This window comes from Chiloscyllium plagiosum, chromosome 40 (genome assembly GCF_004010195.1).
Source record: "Chiloscyllium plagiosum isolate BGI_BamShark_2017 chromosome 40, ASM401019v2, whole genome shotgun sequence".
NCBI lineage: Eukaryota > Metazoa > Chordata > Chondrichthyes > Orectolobiformes > Hemiscylliidae > Chiloscyllium > Chiloscyllium plagiosum.
The window spans coordinates 16,151,490-16,160,252 of record NC_057749.1 but is presented as its reverse complement, the minus strand read 5'-3'; the positions used below and the strand labels follow the sequence as shown (position 1 = coordinate 16,160,252).

The window sequence follows — 8,763 nt, the reverse complement described above, 5'->3', positions numbered from 1 at the left end:
TAGGTATGGACATTTTTTAAGATGTCACCATCTTTTCCCCTACTTTCTATATCTTCCATGTCCTTTTACACAGTAAACACCGATGCAAAATACTTATTTAGTATCTCCCCCATCTCCTGTGGCTCCACACAAAAGCCCCCTTGCTGATCTTTAAGGAGCCCCACTCTCTCCCTAGTTAACCTTTTGTCCTTAATGTATTTGTAAAAAGTCTTTGGATTCTCCTTAACTCTATTAGCCACAGCTATCTCATGTCCCCTATTTGCCCTCCTGATTTCCCTCTTAAGTATACTCCTACTGATTTTATACTCTTCTAAAGATTCACTTGAAACATCCTGTTTGTACCTGACATATGCTTCCTTCTTTTTCATAACCAAACCCTCAATTTCTTTAGTCATCCAGCATTCCCAATACCTACCAGCCTTCCCTTCCACCCTAACAGAAATATACTTTCTCTGGATTCTAGTTATCTCATTTCTGAAGGCTTCCCATTTTACAACCGTCCCTTTACCTGCAAACATCTGCCCCCAATCAGCTTTTGAAAGTTCTTGCCTAATACCATCAAAATTAGCCTTCCTCCGATTTAGAACTTCTTTAGATCTGGTCTATCCTTTTCCATCATTATTTTAAATCTAATAGACTTATGGTCGCTGGCCACAAAGTGCTCCCCCACTGACACCTCAGTCACCTGCCCTGCCTTATTTCCCAAGAGTAGGTCAAGTTTTGCACCTTCTCTAGTAGGTACATCCACATACTGAATCAGAAAATTTTCTTGTACACACTTAACAAATTCCTCTCCATCAAACCCTTAACACTATGGCAGTTCCTTTCTATGTCTGGAAAGTTGAAATCCCCTACCATAACCACTCTATTATTCTTATAGATAACTGAAATCTCTTCACAAATTTGTTTCTCAATTTCCCGCTGCCTATTAAGGGATCTCTTATACAATCCCAATAAGGTGATCATCCATTCCTTATTTCTCAGTTCTACCCAAATAACGTCCCTGGATGTATTTCCGGGAATGTCCTCCCTCAGTACAGCTGTAATGCTATCCCTTATCAAAAACCCATTTCCCCCTCCTTTCTTGCCTCCCTTTCTGTCCTTCCTGTAGCATTTGTATCCTGGAACATTAAGCCATCCCTGAGCCATGTTTCTGTAATTGCTATGATATCCCAGTCCCATGTTCCTAACCATGCTCATCTGCCTTCCCTGTTAGGCCCCTTGCATTGAAATAAATTCAGTTGAATTTATCCATCCTGCCTTGCTCTCTGCTTTGTTCCTGTCTGCCCTGACTGTTTGACTCACTTATTTTCTCAACTGTACCAGTCTCAGATTGATCTCTTTTCTCACTATCTCCCTGGATCCCACCCCCCCCCCCCCCCCCCACCTTACTAGTTTAAATCCTCCTGGGCAGCTCCCAGCCAATATACTAGCCCCCTTCCAATTCAGGAGCAATCTGTCCTTCTTGTACAGGTCACTTCTACCCCAGAAGAGATTCCAATGATCCAAAAATGTGAATCCTTCTCCCATACACCAGCTCCTCAGCTATGCATTCATCTGCTCTGTCCTCCTATTCCTATCCTTACTAGCCCGTAGCACCAGGAGTAATCCAGATAGTACTACTCTTGATGATTTCCTTTTTAAATTCCTGCCTAACTTTCTATAATCTCCCTTCAGATCTCATTCTTTTTCCTTCCTACGTCATTAATTCCAATGTGTACAATGACCTCCTGCTGGTCCCTCTCCCCTTTGAGAACATTCTGCACCCTCTCTGAGACATCTTTGATCCTGGCACTAGGGAGGCAACACACCATTCTGATATTTTGCTGCTGGCCACAGAATCATCTGTCTGTGCCTCGGACTAGAGGGTCTCCTAATATGATTGATTTCTTGGAACCCAACATACCCCTCATTACGTTAGAGTCTGTCTTGATACCAGAAACTTAGCTGCTTGTGCTACGTTCCCCTGAAAATCCATATCCCCTACATTTTCCGAAACAGCATACTTATTTGAAATGGAGATAGCCACAGAAGGCTCCTGCACTTCCTGCCTAAATTTCTTAACTTTCCTGGAGTTAACTCATCTATGTGACTGTATTGGCGACTCTTTTCCCTTCCTATAACTGCCATCCATCACGTCCCCTTGCACTTGTAAATTCTTCATTGCTTCTGAATGTTGCTCCATCCGATCCATTCGATTTGATAGGATTTGCAACCAATGGCATTTATTGCAGATATAATTCTCAGTGCCACGTAAACTCTCACTGAACTTCCACATCCGACAAGAAGAGCACATCACTCTACTAAGGGCCATTTTTGCTTCTTCAAATCTGCAGACCCAAAAAATAGCGCCGTGTTATTCCTCTACAAAACAATACTCCAGGCTAACTTCACACTTATGGTTTATATTTTTAGGTTTAATCAAAAGACAGATCTCAATAAAATATATAATCAAGAAAGCACCCATATACTCAATACAGCAGACTTACAGCAAGGCCACCCTTAAAAATATTTACTTATGTGTTTCTGTGCTGTGACCTCTCCTAAACAGGTTCCTCCAAGGTCAGTTGTGAATTTCACTGTTGGTTAATTTTCCCAAACACACTTCGATATCCAGCGATGCAAGAATTCAAACAGCAAAGGCAGTAACTGCGCAGGTTCACTGCTGTGTCAGTTAGCAGTGTGGGTGTCTCTCTGCACAGACCAGGTGCTGCATTTGTCTGTTCCTCTCCATTTTAAAAGTGCTGTTGATTTGACTGATTTTTTCTCCAAAGTTCCAAAATAATGCAACAGCATATAAAACAGGAATTGCTGCTCCTGGAATTCGAGGAAATCACATCCAGCACCTAAAATACCTCAAAAAAAGAGCAGCCTGTTACACCCAGACATTTTTCCCATCCTCCATCTTGAATTACTCAGAATCAAGGATTAACAAAAACCCTAATGCTTTCTACCCTTAAGTGAGGAACAAGAGGATGGCCAGAGTGAGGGTAGGGCTGATCAGGGAGAATGGAGGGAACTTGTGCCTGGAGTAGGAGGAGGAAGGGGAAGACCTTAATGAATACTTTGCATCAATATTCACTACTGAGAGGGACCTGACGTTTCTGAGGACAGCATGAAACCGATTGATATGCTCAAACAGGTTGATGTTAGGAAGGAGTATGCGCTGAAAACTTTGAAAAACCTAAGAATAGATAAATAACCTGGGCCGGATGGGATATACCCAAGGATAATGCAAAAAATGAGGGAAGAGATTGCTGTGCCTTTGCGTTCTCACTGTCTATTAGAGTAGTGCCAGATGATTGGAGGGTGGTAAATGTTATTCCCTTGTTCAAGAAAGGGAATAGGGATAATCTTGGGAATAACAGACCAGTCAGTCTTACATCAGTGGTGGGCAAAATATTGGAGAGGATTCTGAGAGACAGGATTTATGATTACTTGGAAAACCATAGTTTGATTAGAGATAGTCAGCATGGCTTTGTGAGGGGTAGGCCATGCCTCACAAACCTTATTGAATTCTATAAGGATGTGACAATAAACATTGATGAAGGTAGAGCAGTGATGTGGTGTACCTGGATTTTAGCGAGGTATTTTATAAGGTTTCCCATGATAGGCTCATTCAGAAAGTAAGGAGGCATAGGATACAGGGAAATCTGGCTGTCTGGATACAGAATTGGCTCACCCATAGAAGACAGAGGTTGGTGGTATATGGAAAGTATTCAGCCTGGATCTCAGTCACCAGTGGTGTTCTGCAGGGATCTGTTCTTGGGACCTTTGCTCCTTGTGACTTTTATAAATGACTTGGATGAGGAAGTAGAAGGATGGGTTAGTTTGCCAATGATACAAAAGTTGGTGGAGTTGCGGATAGTGTGGACAGCTGTTGTAAGTTTCATTGGGACATTGACAGGATGCGGAACTGGGCTGAGAATGATTTGGAGATGCCGGTGTTGGACTGGGGTGTACAAAGTTAAAAATCACACAACACCAGGTTATAGTCCAACAGTGAAAGATAGTGGGCTTCCAATTAAACCTGTTGGACTATAACCTGGTGTTGTGTGATTTTTAACTTTGGCTGAGAAGAGGCAGATGGAGTTCAACCTGGAAAAGTGTGAAGTGATTCACTTTGGAAGGTTGAATTTGAATGCAGAATACAGAGTTAAAGGCAGGATTCTTGGCAGTGTGGAGGAACAGAGGGATCTTGGAGTCCATGTACGTAGATCCCTCAAAGTTGCCACCCAAGTTGGTAGGGTTGTTAAGAAGGAGTACGGTATGTTGGTTTTCATTAACAGGGTGTTTGAGTTTAAGAGCCACAAGGTTATGCTGCAGCTCTATAAAGCCCAAGTTAGACCACACTTGGAATATGGTGTTCAGTTCTGGTCACGTCATTATAGGAAAGATGTGGAAGCTTTAGAGAGAGTGCAGAGGGGATTTACCAGGATGTTGCCTGGACTGGAGGGCATGTCTTATGAAGAAAGGTTGAGGGAGCTAGGGCTTTTCTCATTGCAGCAAAGAAGGATGAGAGGCAATTTGATCAAGGTGTCCAAGATGATGAGAGGCATTGGTAGAACGGATAGCCAGAGACTTTTTCCCAGGTGAATATGGCTATCACGAGGAGGCATAATTTTAAGGTGTTTGGAGGAAGGTTTAGGGGCGATGTCAGAGGTAGGTTCTTTACACAGAGAGTGGTGGGTGCCTGGAATGCACTGCCAGCAGTGGTAATAGAGTCAGATACATTAGGGACATTTAAACAAATCTTGGATAGGCACATGGAAGATAGTAAAATGAAGGGTATATAGGTTAGTCTGATCTTAGAGTGGGATAAAAGGCTGATACAACATTGAGGCCCAAAAAGCCTGTACTGTGCTGTACTGTTCCATGTTCTATAAAAGCTAATTTGTTTGAATTTGCATGAGTTTATTCCATAATTTGTGTCCCTAATAAACATCTTGACCTTCTCTTACTTAATGCGCCCTCCCCTGAAATTGGAGTTATTGAGTTTTAGATTGTGTCAAGTGGAAGGGCAATGGGAACAGATTCAATCAGACCTTCCAAAAGGGAATGGGCTAAATATGTGACAAGGCTAAACATTGTGGGCTATGCAGAAAGAGCAGAGAGAGTGGGACTGATTGAATGATTCTGTTAAACAACTGGTACAGGTATGATGGACCAAATGGCCTCCATTTTTGTTGTAAGCTTTGAAGTCTTTCTTATGCTCAAAAGGATAGAGCTCAAGTGTAATACCTGAGTCACCTCCACAAATGGGATTGACCAATTCGATAGGTCCGAGATTGAACCGGAATCTCCTGCTTCCCATGACTGGGCACCACATCCAGCATGACCCACAGAAACCATCAGGGTGTTGAATTATGTGTTTATAATGTGAAATTCCACCAGGTTTACAATAAATTGCTTTAAAATAGAACTGAAAGAATTTTCCTTTTCTTTAGGAAAGGCAGAGCTTCTTGTTGTATTTACAAAGTAGGTGAAGGCGTGCATTAACTGGTTACAATCTTTGCATACCAGATGTACTTTGACCCTGAGTATACAATTTTATCACCCTTTCAACTATACAGTAATCCATTTTATCACTGCCATACTGTCGCTCTTTGTAGATTTGATTTTACTTATTGTAGGTTCCCTGTATTCTTAAATTTCACCCACTCATTGATCCTGGCCCTGCCAAACTCGGGTCATCTCCAGCGTATGAGTTCTGAGCAAAAGTCAAATCGTATTTGAAGCATTAACCCTGTTTTTCTCTCCCAAATTCTGCTAGACCTGCTGGGTTTCTGCTTTTCTGCTTTTATTTCAGCAATTCGGAAAATATTCCGTGCAGTAAAAACACTTCAAGCCTGAAGATGTGTGTATTTCCCCTCGTCACCTGTCAGTTGGGGCTCTTAACCAATTGAGTTTGTTTGGAAAGGGGGAGCTCAGAAAAAAACATTTTAGTTTCAGCAACAGAAGACTAAGCTAACTAGTCACACGCCTGTTACTAGTGCACTGTGGAAAACAAAAGCTCATGCAGAATTTTGTCACATGAATGATAATTGAGAACAGAGCTCCAGAACAGATTCTTAGGAAGTTTGACAGGATGGATGCATACAGGCTGTTAGAGTCGGGGACAAGAGGACATAATCTCAGAGTAAGGGGTTGCTCAATCAAGACAGAGATGAGGAACAGAGGGTTGTGAATCTGTGGAATAATTTTACCACGGAGGGCTGCAGAGGCTGGGTCACTACGTACATTCAAGACTAAGATAGATTTTTAATCAGTAATGGAATCAAGTGTTATTGGGAAAAAGCAGGAAGGTGGAGTTGAAGAATATCAGATCAATCACGATCATATTGAATGGTGGACTACGCTGATACGCTGAATGGTCTACATCTGCTTTTACATCTTATGGTTATCAAACTCATGAGAGACGTTGTGATTGAGGTGTGGTATTTGATGGATAGAGACCTATCTCTGACCCCCTTAAGATCTCGGATTTCCAAATGTATTGCCCATCTCTTACCAATTTGTGATCTCTTAAAAAGATCAAGATGAAAACCTAACTCAAATGTTGTTTAAATAATGCATTTAATCCCTTATTTATGTTCTGCTTTGGACTAATATTTAAGCCTTTTCTCCCTCTCTGTCTTGAACATACTGATTCTGGCTGGAATGCATTTCCATGCGTTCGCTGCTCCTCTGCTATCTCATAGGATCTTATCAAACGTGGCCCTAGAGATGGTGGAGGGATGGGGCAAAAATACAGCAAATTTAACAAAAATGATCACTGCACCTGATTCCATCAGTTTCTCAAAGGGCAGCCCAGGGTACTGAAGGATGTGGATACTTTGGAGAGGTACTTAAAAAAGGTTTTTCAGGATGTTGCCAGGTATGAGGGATTTTGGCTATGAAGAAAGGTTGGGTTTGTTTTCACTGGACCACAGGAGGTCGAGAGGCAACCTGATAGAAGTTTGTTAGGTTGTAATGGCATGGATAGAGTGGAAAGAATGAGGCTGTTTCCCAAGGTGGAGGGGACGATTACTAGGGGACACAGGTTCAAGGTGCGAGGGGTAGGTTTAAAAGAGATGTGAGAGGCAAGAATGGTGAGTAGCTGGAACATGCTGCTGGAGGAGGTGGTGGAAGCAGACTCAATAGCAGCGTTCAAGAAACACCTGGACAAACACATGCACAGGTAGAGAATAGAGGGATATGAATCCTGTAAGAGAAGACAGTTTTATTATGCAAAATATGTTGGCGCAGGCCTGAAAGGCTGAATGGCCTGTTCCTATGCTGTTTTGTTCTTTGTAGATACAGAATGTCATTTGGGGCACCTGAGGTGACGTTAAACAGGTAAATTCCGGGCTTTCTTCATTGAGTATTCCCAGTCAGGGTGCTGCCTTCTGCAGATATCAGGCACAGGAACCCAGGTGGCTTAATATTCTCTCTCACCTCGACCAATGGCAAATGTCTGCTCCCACCTTAAAGGGATCAGTCAGCAGGATATATCAGGCACTGGACTGTGTCTTCAGCTGGACAGTTGCTTGTCCGTTTAAACCAGCCTTCATAAAAGTCTGACCAGTTTGTCTAATTGGTTTTGCACTTTAAACACGTTCAGCTTCATTTCCCAGGTACCAGCCTTCACCATGATACCCGATAAGATAAGGGTGCGATTTGTTTGGAAAGTATCATAGAAACACAGCCCAAGCCTTTGTAACTGACTACATGCTACACAATGGGAGCTGTAAATGCTTCATGAGGTGTGCCGGGCACTAAGGTCACAATTTAGGAACTTCTATTTGAACAGTTCTAGCCTCTCAGATTCCAGAATTGTCCTGCCCTTTCCAGGCTGGCTTTCACTAAGCAGTAAACACCCAAGTATTTCTCAACTCAGTAATTAAACAATTCAAATAAATGATGGTAATGCATAGTTTTGTCCTCAGTTCTGGATTTGACACCCCGGATATTTTTTTTCCTGAGCTGTCGAAATATGTGGGCAATTGTGATGATTTCTTCAGGGAGACTGACAGGCTGGGAAACCTTTAATCACTTACACTGTAGGGGCAGGGGCATGGCCAGGAACAAGATGCTGGTCAAAGCACTTCTTCTCTCAGAGACTGTTAACAAGTGATAAGTCATAGTCGACTTATTGAAGAGGCACCTCATTGGTCTTACATATCGTTCATCTTCACCACATTGGAACTGCAGGTTATGTCATCCCAGATTCCATCTCTGCTGTGGGTCTGGAGTCACACGTAGGCCAGACCAGGTGAGGATGGCAGTTTCCTTTCCTGAAGGCCATTAGTGAATCAGATGGGTGTGTTTGACAATTGACAATGGTTTCATGGTCATTAGTAGATTCGTAATTCTAGATTTTGTTTTACCGAATCCAGCTGCCATGGCAGGATTTGAAACCAAGTCCACAGAACATAAGCTGCATTTCTTGGATAAATAGTCAGAGAGAATACCACGAGGCACCACCTCCACTGAGATGCCAGGTTTGTGACTATATTTGGGATTCTGGGCTGATGCCAGGTTTGTGACTGTAGTTGGGATGGTGGAGTGAGGCCAGGTTTGTGATTGTATTTGGGACTGTGGGATGATGCCAGGTTTGTGACTGTAGTTGGGAGTCTGGGATGATGCCAGGTTTGTGACTGTATTTGGAACTCTGGGCTGATGCCAGGTTTGTGACTTTAGTTGGGAATGTGGGAATTTGTCAGATTTGTGACTGTAGTTGGGACTGTGGGCTGATGCCAGGTTTGTGACAGTAGTTGGGAC

The 8,763-nt window shown here is 42.7% G+C and overlaps 1 long non-coding RNA gene across 2 annotated transcripts in view; it reads left to right on the top strand.

The window, feature by feature from the left end:
• Positions 1 to 8,055: 8,055 nt before the first annotated feature.
• The window catches only part of LOC122542562, a 17,004-nt gene continuing 16,296 nt past the window's right edge, over positions 8,056 to 8,763 (top strand). Inside the window, exon 1 of one of the 2 annotated variants that reach the window (XR_006309815.1) lies at positions 8,056 to 8,254. This is a non-coding gene — a long non-coding RNA (uncharacterized LOC122542562). Of the gene's footprint in view, positions 8,255 to 8,421; positions 8,484 to 8,763 lie in introns of those variants that run through there. The other variant, XR_006309816.1, reaches the window with a different exon arrangement.